This window comes from Astatotilapia calliptera, chromosome 4 (assembly GCF_964374335.1).
Source record: "Astatotilapia calliptera chromosome 4, fAstCal68.1, whole genome shotgun sequence".
NCBI classification, from domain to species: domain Eukaryota; kingdom Metazoa; phylum Chordata; class Actinopteri; order Cichliformes; family Cichlidae; genus Astatotilapia; species Astatotilapia calliptera.
Window position 1 is genome coordinate 6,334,518 of NC_137425.1, and position 12,442 is coordinate 6,346,959.

At 38.3% G+C, this 12,442-nt stretch overlaps 1 protein-coding gene across 2 annotated transcripts in view; it reads left to right on the top strand.

Annotated features, from left to right (window-relative positions):
• The window catches only part of asic2 (acid-sensing (proton-gated) ion channel 2), a 400,192-nt gene that overhangs the window by 78,030 nt on the left and 309,720 nt on the right, over window positions 1-12,442 (top strand). The gene's annotated exons all lie outside the window — the stretch shown is intronic.

The window sequence follows — 12,442 nt, forward strand, 5'->3', positions numbered from 1 at the left end:
TGCTTAAGTATTTTTGGCTAAATATATTCTTTCTGTTATCTTATACTATTTCTCCTAAATTCTTGTATTTTTGAGAAGTTATCATGTTTCTGGTAAGTTACAATATTTCTGCTAAGTTCTGCTATGCTATTGTATTTCTGCCAAGTATTATGTTTCCTCTAAGATATTGCAGTTCTGCTAAGTTATTCCATTTTAGCAAAGTTCCTTTGCTTCTGCAAAGTTTGTACAATTTCTGCAACTTTTCAGCTTTTTCAGCTAGTTTTTGCATACAGCTTCAGCTTTAAAGCATCCACACTGCATTTTCGCAGGAAATGCAAATCTTTCTAGTTTATTTTGTTGTTGTTTATAATCTGTGCCAGTGGGAGCATGTAGATGTTAAACAGAAGGGGTCCCAAGATGGAACCTTGGGGAACTCCACATGTGATACTTGTCTGCTCAGATGTGAAGTTACCTATTGATACAAAGTATTTCCTGTTTTCTACGTATGTTTTGAACCAGTTTAGTACAGTTCCTGAAAGACCTGTCCAGTTCTCCAGTCGTTTGAGTAATATGTTGTGGTCAACTGTATCAAATGCTGCACTGAGATCCAGTAAAACTAGGACTGACATTTTTCCACTGTCTGTATTCAGACATATGTCATTAAACACTTTGGTCAGAGCGGTTTCAGTGCTGTGGTTCTGTCTAAAACCTGACTGGAAGATATACATAGACATAACCGGACATCACTTGACATTTGGACTAAATATTGGTTACGTTTTGCTTTCTTTGTGATAACAGCATGTGTTTTTGATCAAGCAAAGCAATGCTCATACTGGAGTGTTGTAATTATCAAGGCACCTCTTGATATTTGAACATAATCGTGTGTTGCTTATGTATTGCAATAACAGAGAATAAATGCATTTATTTTTCAGCAGGGAAAGATGGATGATTTTAATATCATCTTCCTTAATCAGTGAGTCAAAACTCTTGTAAAGCTTGTATATAAATATGTGTCATTTTTTCCCCTGTACCACATAAAATTTACAGTCCCAAGTGCCTGCTGTTTCTTATCACATTTGGTGCCTATCTAGACCGGACAGACATCTGCGGGATCCCCCCCCCCCCCCCCAAAAAAAAAAAAAAATGCTTGACCAATTACAACCTGCATCCTGTGATTTCTTACTGCTTAAAATGCTGTGTGGAATGATAAGTTGAGTTACTGTGGAGCTTGTCAAATATTTCATTACTCTGCTCTTGTTGGAGCACTAATCTGGTTTGATTGAGACAAAAGTCTGTGCGAATTCAAATTTACTGACCAAATTTATCCCTTGAGAAAAGAAATGCAGACAAGTCATTAGGGAGTTATGCTGAACCTACTGGAGAAATAAAATGTCCCTTATTAGTTTCTGCTAAGTATGTTGACCCATGATATTTTATTTAAACGTTCTCCTCTAGATTTCATTGCATTTTATTCTCCTCTACATGCAAATAAGTGAAAGTTTGATCTCCAACCCTGAGGCCCATTTACCATTACAGTGCAGTCAAGTGATTATTTGTCTGAGATCCTTATACAGGAGGGATACCATATTATTGAGATGTTAGTTATTGCAACTTGTAGAAAAAATGTGAAAATGCTGATTAGTTTGATTTTTTTATTTGTAATTTATTACAGGATTTAGATTTTAAAAATGAACACCATTAGATTGACTCAGAATACCCACGATGAAGTGTCCACCAGGTAGTCAGTACAGTCATAAGCCGTCTTAGACACAAAATATGACTCAGAAGAACAAAAAGGAAAGTTTTAAGTCTTCGTCTGTAAAATATTTGCTTTACTGGAGACCCAGAGAGACCCTTCATGAGCATGGGGAGAACATTCAGACTTCACACAGAAGGCCCTGGCCAGACTGGATTTGAATCCAGGATCTTTTTGCAACAGTGTTAACCACCTTACCATGTGGTGTCCTATGATATCTCCTATCATTTAAAAATTTACACCAGTATTTATACTAGTATTATTGGAGATGATATGATACTGAGAAATTCTGTTTGAAATCACAGCAACAAAGAAAGTAACAAAACCTGATAAAGTAGAACTACGGGATTTTTATTGTTTCTGTGTAAAAATGATCCGTTTTTTTTTTTTTTTTTTTTACTGTACCAGCTGGATGTTTCCATTCCTTAAATGTCATCTGGAAACTGGAGAGAAAAATGCATAATCTCAGCTTTGTGCAAGTTTACTAAGATGACATTTTGATTTCATATATTTCCTGTTGGTTCTGGAAATGGAAATGGCTCCTGTTGTGACCCATACAGTAAAATTATGCCTGGTTAACATGTGAGCTCGGTACAGATCCACATCAGTCTGCCTGCTGGCATTATATCCTCTGGGGTCTTCAACTATATACCTTCCCAAGAATATTGAACTTAAGTTGACCTCAATCAAAAATAAAGTGACAATTCATAATCTTTCTGGAGACAGGAGCACTGTTTAACTGCTTCTGGTTCTTTCTGTGCCACCAACTCACTTGAGCTTTATGTGCAATAAAGGACTTTAAAATATATTTTCAGTCAAAAGACTTGCCTTTTTTTACCCTTCAGGCCATCCACAATAAAAGGTTTTTTGCTGAGTAGATGCAAAGCTAGGGTCATTCAACCTGGCCATCCAAAGGAAGGAGTAAAATCTGCTGTTGCCTGAGTATAATTACTTGCCTGCAGCACAGCACAAATGTAATGAAACTTGCATTTTCCTCTATTCATCCTCCGTGCTCCAGGACATGACTGGGCATATGTTAAATCATTCACAGCACTGGGCATGAAAAAAGCCAACCGGCTGTCGGGTATTATGAGCATGTCTGTGGTTAGAAAACATGGACAGAGGGGAAGCAATGAGAAAAAGGTGGTGATACCAAATGGCTTGGAAGTTGACATTATCTACATTTAGAAACTGCTTGCAAACCAAGAAGTTACTGAAATATTTAGGCCAGAACTCAAACGCTCATGCACAATAATTTTAATATTGCTTTATTCTTACAACATGGTCACGTTTAACCTAAAAAAGACCCCCCAAGGCACAGGGTTTGGCAGTTGATAAGATTTTGTGATAATTTGCTCTTTTTTTTTTTCTAGTGGCGGTCTGCCAATAAGTCTTCCACTTACGGTGTTCTGTCAGTAACAGTCTTTTAGCCAGGGTGAGAGTTGAATAACCACCAGTGATCTTCTACCAATAGGAATTTTCAAACATACACAGAACTGTCTTACTGAAAAACACAGGGCCACATAAGAGGGTTCTCCAAAACATGTACCGTATTTTCTGCACTATAAGGCGCACTTAAAATCCTTGAATTTTCTCAAAAATTGACAGTGCGCCTTATAATCCGGGGCACCTGATGTACAGGGAGTGCAGAATTATTAGGCAAGTTGTATTTTTGAGGAATAATTTTATTATTGAACAACAACCATGTTTTCAATGAACCCAAAAAACTCATTAATATCAAAGCTGAATGTTTTTGGAAGTAGTTTTTAGTTTGTTTTTAGTTGTAGCTATTTTAGGGGGATATCTGTGTGTGCAGGTGACTATTACTGTGCATAATTATTAGGCAACTTAACAAAAAACAAATATATACCCATTTCAATTATTTATTTTTACCAGTGACACCAATATAACATCTCCACATTCACAAATATACATTTCTGACATTCAAAAACAAAACAAAAACAAATCAGCGACCAATATAGCCACCTTTCTTTGCAAGGACACTCAAAAGCCTGCCATCCATGGATTCTGTCAGTGCTTTGATCTGTTCACCATCAACATTGCGTGCAGCAGCAACCACAGCCTCCCAGACACTGTTCAGAGAGGTGTACTGTTTTCCCTCCTTGTAAATCTCACATTTGATGATGGACCACAGGTTCTCAATGGGGTTCAGATCAGGTGAACAAGGAGGCCATGTCATTAGTTTTTCTTCTTTTATACCCTTTCTTGCCAGCCACACTGGAGTACTTGGACGCGTGTGATGGAGCATTGTCCTGCATGAAAATCATGTTTTTCTTGAAGGATGCAGACTTCTCCCTGTACCACTGCTTGAAGAAGGTGTCTTCCAGAAACTGGCAGTAGGACTGGGAGTTGAGCTTGACTCCATCCTCAACCCGAAAAGGCCCCACAAGCTCATCTTTGATGATACCAGCCCAAACCAGTACTCCACCTCCACCTTGCTGGCGTCTGAGTCGGACTGGAGCTCTCTGCCCTTTACCAATCCAGCCACGGGCCCATCCATCTGGCCCATCAAGACTCACTCTCATTTCATCAGTCCATAAAACCTTAGAAAAACCAGTCTTGAGATATTTCTTGGCCCAGTCTTGACGTTTCAGCTTGTGTGTCTTGTTCAGTGGTGGTCGTCTTTCAGCCTTTCTTACCTTTGCCATGTCTCTGAGTATTGCACACCTTGTGCTTTTGGGCACTCCAGTGATGTTGCAGCTCTGAAATATGGCCAAACCGGTGGCAAGTGGCATCTTGGCAGCTGCATGCTTGACTTTTCTCAGTTCATGGGCAGTTATTTTGCGCCTTGGTTTTTCCACACGCTTCTTGCGACCCTGTTGACTATTTTGAATGAAACGCTTGATTGTTCGATGATCACGCTTCAGAAGCTTTGCAATTTTGAGACTGCTGCATCCCTCTGCAAGTTATCTCACTATTTTTGACTGTTCTGAGCCTGTCAAGTCCTTCTTTTGACCCATTTTGCCAAAGGAAAGGACGTTGCCTAATAATTATGCACACCTGATATAGGGTGTTGATGTCATTAGACCACACCCCTTCTCATTACAGAGTTGCACATCACCTAATATGCTTAATTGGTAGTAGGCTTTCGAGCCTATACAGCTTGGAGTAAGACAACATGCATGAAGAAGATGATGTGGACAAAATACTCATTTGCCTAATAATTCTGCACTCCCTGTATGAATTCTGGTTGTGCTTACTGACCGTGCTTACTGAAAATATGTTTTAGTACGACTTTGGTAAGCTACGAAGCCGCATGGATTGTCAAAGCATTATGGCTACCGTAGTCAGGAGTCTCGCGGAGAAATCTGGGTCCAAAACTCCGTCTGCTTCAGGTCCAGCACACTGCGGCATCACTGAGAGTTAAAAACTGTCTAAATTCTTTAATCTTTAATAAAATGATCAGTGTTGCTGCTTTACCAGGTGTAACAATTAAGTTTAACATCCAGGCATCCATGAAAACAGAATGTATTAAATTTAACGGAGTTAGAAGTTAGCAGGAAGTTAGCTTGCTAGTTTCCACCTAAACCTGATATAGCATGTTCCGACTGAGGGATTTCTGAAAAAATTAAAACATACAGCTCTGCTATCACTTCCAACATAAATGAAGACAGAAAACTAAACAGCAATGATGTTTGTAGGGTTACTGAAGTTGGGCTAGCTGGTATGTAATGATGTGCTACGTGATCGCTAGCAACACAGCTATGTTAGCATAAAAAAAACACAATGAAGCTGGAGGATGAAAGGTAACCTTTTTCCACTCAATAAAAGTTAGCGCGAGGGTTCCCAATAGTTGGGCACAAATCCATTTGCATGGCAGGATGCTGTGAACAGACCAAACTTCAGTCAGGAGAACAACTGTGATAATTTTTTGCAGTTTTATGTTTAGCAGTGTTTTAATTTGTCGAACAACAGATGGATGACAGATTCACAGAAGTAATTCAATACTTTGTGGAGAAACATAAAAAGAGATTTGGTGATGGTGCTTGTTTTTATGTATTTTCATGGATTTAATGGTTGAAAGACATAATTGCACATTAATAAACGCATATTAATAGGTACAACAACCTTCTTTTCTTTTAAATAACCACAAAAAATTACTTACTGTTCCTTTTAAGTGGCTGGAACACTGGTCTACAAGAGCAGACTGCAGGCTATTATAAAAAGAGGAGCATTATAGGCAGTACATAAACACCTCATCACAGAGATAGATGGATATGTAAGAGTTCACTGGTCCAGAAGCTGCAGGCGTTGTTACATGGGGATGTGGAAACGAGTGATGTGGTCAGATTAGTCATTCTTCAACATATCCGCAGAGACTGTACACGCCTGAATGCTTGAACCCCTACAGTGGAGGGATCTGGTGACTCTGTTATGTGATGGGGGGCATTTTGTCGTCTTGGAGAAAAGGATTACAGCAAATCGATACAAGCTATGGGGAATAAGGGATCACTGAATGGAACAATGTGTGTGGAAAATTTGTGAATCATATGTTGTGGCCTTTTTAGTTGTCAGATACAAAACCCCAGCCACCCCTCGCCCACTTATTCATCCCCACCATCATAAAAACATCAAATAACGTTTCATCCTTCCAGTAAAGTTTCAGAAATCTACGATCAGTGCCAACACACTGTTCTGGTTGAGCATGGTGGACCAGTAGCTTACAAAGCACTGAAAGTTGGGTTATCTACACATTTTCACCTGTCTATATTTGTCCAATTCTGTTATGAAATATTAAAAAAAATTAGTAGTGACATTTAATAACTCCAGCTTAGCACTGTGCAGCTTGCGTTGCCCCCCACCCGATTTGTCAAAATAAACATATATTTTCAAACAATCTCATTTTTAACATGACATTTTTCGAGTTTAAATGATTTAGAAATTACTAAAACCTTTCGTGGAAACAAAGTGCACGTTTAGTGCATCAGATGAACTAGACTTTTATCATGTGTTTTCCTTTTCCGGAAAAATAAAGTGACAGATAATTAATGGCGGACACACAAATTGATGTCAGTCAAGGACTTTTGTTAATGCAGTCTTCTCTCATATTCTCTCAATGTGCATTTATTTCCTTTAGTTTCCAAAACGACCTAAATGTGTCTGTGACCCTCCCAGAGAGTTTTGGAAATGAAAACATACAATATTTTCTCACATGTTCCACTGAATAAAAACAGTTAAAGTACATTTAGAGCAAATAAAAAAATGTTGCTTATTCTCAGCACTCAGTATATTAGTGTATATATAGCATATGTTATCTTTTGGCTGTTCTTTCATGTTTTCTTTAATTTAAAAGAAAATATTATTGTAAATGATATATCATGTTTCAGATTGTTTGCAGGCAACAAGAGGTGCATCTTTCAGTTTTCGGGAGATTTTCTTCCCCCCTGACTCACATTTAACATTCTAAACCATTAATCTCTCATTTTAAAAGACAGAATAATCAATAATGAAAATAATTGTTACCTGCACTTAAAATGGCTTGAGCACTGCAAGGTAATTGATATGTGGGACATCCCAGGCAGAAGAAATGAGGTTGCATTTAGCATCCACTGTAAATTTAGGCAAGATTCTAAAGTGTTTCAGCAAATAGTTGTTTATATCATATAACAGTCATTATCATTTTCATTAGTACTAGCTTGAAAATTACATCTCTGCATTTTTGAACGCTAAAGAGTACTGGGTCTTTTGCTATCCCCATATGGAAAAGATATATATAAATCTTATAAAGTTTGTATCTGTCTTGTGTGAAACTTGTGTGGAAAGCCTACAAGAGTGAAAACAAATATAAGATCGCTTGAAAAATTATATAAATGAAACTTGTATGTTTTGGATACTTACTAAGACAATATATGAAATTAATGAGAAAGTGGCCACTTTCATGAGTAAATCATATCAGCCTTTTATGATTCACTATATGAAGTAGGCCACATCTTATGCAAGTCTTTTATACGTTTTTTCTATTTCTTTTCCATATGGGTCAGCTTTGTGTTAGGAGTGTAGACTGTACAAAAGAGGTTACATTGTTGCATTCACAGTGGTTTGGGGAGAATAGATGTTGTTTGCAACACCAGATAGTTGGTTTGGTTTCTATTTCACTATTCAGTGTATTGTATTGTATATCCTCACAGGTCAGGTTTTAGACTTCTCTGGCATTTTTTTGTCCCACGCTGGTGTGGACTTAAATTTTCCTTATTCACTCATGGGGCTGTGGAAAGCAATATTAAATATCTGGGTATTTTTTCAGATAAAGTTCTTGTTTGGTTGCTTCCACTGAGACAACATGTACACTAATGCATTTTTAAGATTTGGTCTAAAAACAGTAAGTTTTAAAAATATAATTTCTGCATTTACTATGCGTAGTATAAATATATTTACTCCAGCGATGCATTGTTACTGCCTTTAATATTAGTTGCATTAAATGTCTGCACCTATATAATGTAATGTCTTTGTGGAGTGTGAACATAAATAAGAGTATATTATCTACAGGTATATTTTATTTACTGGGATGCTGAGAACATGCCTCTGGCCCTCTGCTCTCTTAATACATGCTTGGCCTAACTGACTGCATACTTACTTACGCATGATGAATACTGAAGTGAGGCAGAGATGAGTAGGTCGAGTGGAGAGTGTAGGCGAGGACATGCAGACTGCTCAGGTGTGACTTGTTTTGCAGTTTGCTGTGTTGAGATTAGGTGTCTCTCTGGACCGGTGACTGTTTACAGCATTATTTTTGGAGATGCAGAAGAGATGACATTTTTATTTCACTGCTGTCACCTCGCTGTAGCTCAGTTCAACGCTGGGTGACACATCATCTTCGTCATTTTGTTTAACGCCGTGCGGCGTGTTAATGGTCAACGCCTCCTCAGTAAGCGGCCTTTTGTTTTTGCTGTTTCTTTGGGAGGAACGGCTACCTCTCACCATGTCCAACATGTTTTGTCTCCATGACAACAGTTTTTAAGAGCCTTTCTTTGCTTCCTCTTTTCTCCTCTTGAACACTTCTGCCTTGGCCCTGCATGCTGCCAAAGCCTCATCAGGCATGTTGTCTTCCTCTCGCCTTCAGATAAATGAATCCTGCAAGTGGCAGGAAGTGGAGATTAAAGGTGGCACAGAGTATTTCCTGGAGAGGTGGGTAGCCAAGGAGGAAATGAGCTGACACAAGAAAGTTAGTGACTTAAAAGTGCATTCACTATGAGCGCCATGAGGCAGAAAGGCTGTTTTAACCTGTAACAAATGCACGCCTGTGCATTTATACTTTCGCTCTGTGTTTTTATTTGTGCTTCTGAAGTGTTTATCTGCACATCTCTGTGATCAGATGAACTATTAAGAAGTATTGATATTCATGTAAAACTGTGTGTGTGACAACCCGTTTCTGTTTAGAGTATCAAGGTTCTTGGCAAAACATGTGCTCACTTTGGCTTTTACCTCACAAGTTTTGTAGTTGCCATGTGCAACTGCTCATTTGTCCTCTGCTCATCTTTTATTTATTCCACCATTGACTTCCTCTCTTTATTTTTTATGAATCTTTCCTTTCTGTACCCCCGTTGCACCATTTTCTGTTTGATTTATAAGTGATCATAGCTATGTCTTGGGCTCATATTTCAACTGGTAAAGGAACCATCTGGAAGCCAGTATGACTGATGATGTGTAGAGTGGTGAGGATGTTTGCATGGTTACCTATGGAAAAGTCCAATATGTGGACACAAATTCCACTAATTCTTTTCAAAAATGCACTGTTTGTGCTTAGATTATGTTATGCATTTTCCTCTCTTGTTGAGGAAAAAAACAATATTTGTACTAAATATGAATACTAGCTCACCAAAGGTCACATAAATGCCATGGTTGTTGAATTGAATTGCATACTGTGTAGTTATACTCGGCCCTTTGAAACCATAACTTGAACTAATCTTTCCCTCTGTTATTTGGCCAGATTGATCTTAGCATCCATTAATAAAGAATAGTTTCTCTCTGCAGATGTGTTATATAATAAGTATTCAGCTTTGATACCATAAAAGTTGATTTGCAAGATACTTAATAAAAGTTGCTTGCTGCTGAGTGCCAGTGAGGGACCCTGGGCACTCTTCTCGTTCTGCTGCTGGTTTGTGAAAGCCACAGGTGACTGTGAAAGAGATTCAGAGAGACTTCAGCCCACTTCTGTGCTAACACAGGCATGGCTAGAACCCACAGGAGCCCTCCCATATTTCTTCTCTTTTGGTGTGTGTGAGATTGGGGCCTTCAAAGCACTGATGAAATCATAATTGCATTTGAACACATAGAGGTGAAAATTAAGTCAGAGCATGGAGGGAAACGCTTGATCAAACAGAACTGTCAAAGTAATGGAACAAATTACTCTTTCAGTTTCACTTATGTGATTATTAATAGGGCTAAAAGGGGTATTTTGTGACTGTCTTCTATGTGTGTAATTTGTGGCTTCAAAATGTTTACCTTAAAAGCATCTAAAAATAAATAGAAATACATCCTGGTTTGGACATGATATGTTGTACAGTCAGGTCCACAGGTTTTAGGAAAGTGACACGATTTTCATTATTTGTACACTTTACAAAGGAATGGATTACTAAAGAATGGAAAATGGTAGAAACAAGCTTTTTTTTTTGGATGAAAGAAGAGAGTCTGTTCTTCATTTTGGTAGGTTCAGCGTTTATATGATCATAACACACAGTTTTCTGTGGCTCTTCAAAAATGAGTAAAAATGCTCAAAAACCCTGGCAGTGGGGAGTTACCTGATTTGAAAATGGCTGGCAGTGAATGAGTTAAGTAATCAAGATATGATATTTTCTAGGTTAGACTTTGATTAAAAGAGATTTAAGAAAATGGTGCATTCATCATTAACTGTTGAGAATTGCAGCTGTTTTATGTTTTCTCCATTTAAATAATTTAAAGGTCTGTTTAAGTACATGTAAAGAAACCTTTTGGTAGAACATGTTGCTGGACATATTAGTTGTCAAAGGGTGTTTTCACACCTGCAGTGTTTAATTTGTTTAAAGGGGATATGAAATGCTACACATATAAAGGTGAATTTACACCATTGAGCCCTGCTCTCAAAAACTGACATGGAGGTAACACTTCCTGTGAAGCTGGATTTAAGAAATAAGTGCTTAAAGTTTTAAAAACATGTTTAGCGCCATCTTCTGTCAGTATTGAACATGATGTCATGTGGGTGGTTGGTTGCGGCTAATCCGGTCTTTAAGTCTGATGTCATTCTGGGTCCCATCTCCACTTCAGGTCCCAAAGTCAAACAAAGACTGCGGCATCACTGAGAGTTACAAACTGTCTAAATTTTTTAATCTTTAATAAAATGAGGGTTCCTGATGGTGAGGGACAAATGCAGTTGCATGGCAGGATGCTGTAAACGGACCAAACTTCAGTCAGGAGAACAACTGAGATAATCCAGCCACAATATGAGGTTAGTCATTCATTTATTGCTGCATGGGCTGGGCTGTAGTTATATAGTAAGGTTTTAAAAACTGAGAGAGGCCGACAGTGATCACTGCCTTTTTTTAGGGGCTTCATATTAAATGGCACAAGATACAAAGCATAAAAACATGTTAAAAACACAACAGCCTTAATAAACGCAGAGTAGTTTGGACCCGGAAGTAGGTTTTCATACGTAATCACTAGGGGTGCAACGATACACAAAATTCACGGTTCGGTTCGGTTCGATACTTTGGTGTCACGGTTCGATATTTTTTCGATACAAAAAAAATGTTCATGCCTTTTTAATTTGTCATTTATTAAAATTATAAATATATATTTTAACTCAAAAGTACAGTTTTTAAATTTAACCCTAACCCTTGTGCGTGTTTTTTATTTTGACAGCGAATGCGCACCTGCGGACCACTTATGTGCAGCCCTGGTTATTTAGCTCATCATATTGCAGCCACAGAAATTCTTTTGTCCATGAAACCATAAAGCTGCACTTTCTTTTTGCCTTATAGTCTGATTTGTCATAACTTCTCCTGCTGCTTTTACACACGCACTCACATAAGCTCAGCGATTCTCTGCGCGATCAACCTCTCACATGTTTAAGCTTGCTGCAGGAGATTTCACTTGTCATGTTTGCATAGTAAGCTAACGATTAATAAGACGATGTCAGAGGAATTGGTGCACAAATTATCATCACTCACAGATCAGTGCTGTCGCTCTCTATACACAGTTTGCACAATTGCAAAGTGAAAGCAAAAAAACAAGCGCAAATTCAAACGCGACTTCAATATGTCACATATTGACAGTGGCTCACCGATGCCAATGACATAATTACCCAGCTACATTTCTGAAAGAATGCAAAAGCATTGACATATATTTTTCCTACAATAGCCCGACGGGCAGGGCAGAGATAGATTTTGGTAGCCCGACTGAAAAAATCGCTAGCTCCGGGACGTCGGGCTAGCGATATTGCAAGCCCTGTATCTGATTGAGGAATCACTCATCTTTGGAAAAGAGAGTTTATTACAGAGAAATGGCTCTTTCCAAAATAAAAGCTATACTATCCGCTTCTTCTGGGCTATATTCTCGGCAGCATAAGGAGAATCACGTGCTAACAGCTGTCTAAATGACTCGGCTAAAGTTAGTAGCATGCTTGTTGTTTTTGTCTTTGCACTAGGATGATGTCGGCGTAAATGTGCAGTCATATTCGTTGTGTTCCCACTAGTGCTTTCAGGTTAATCTCGT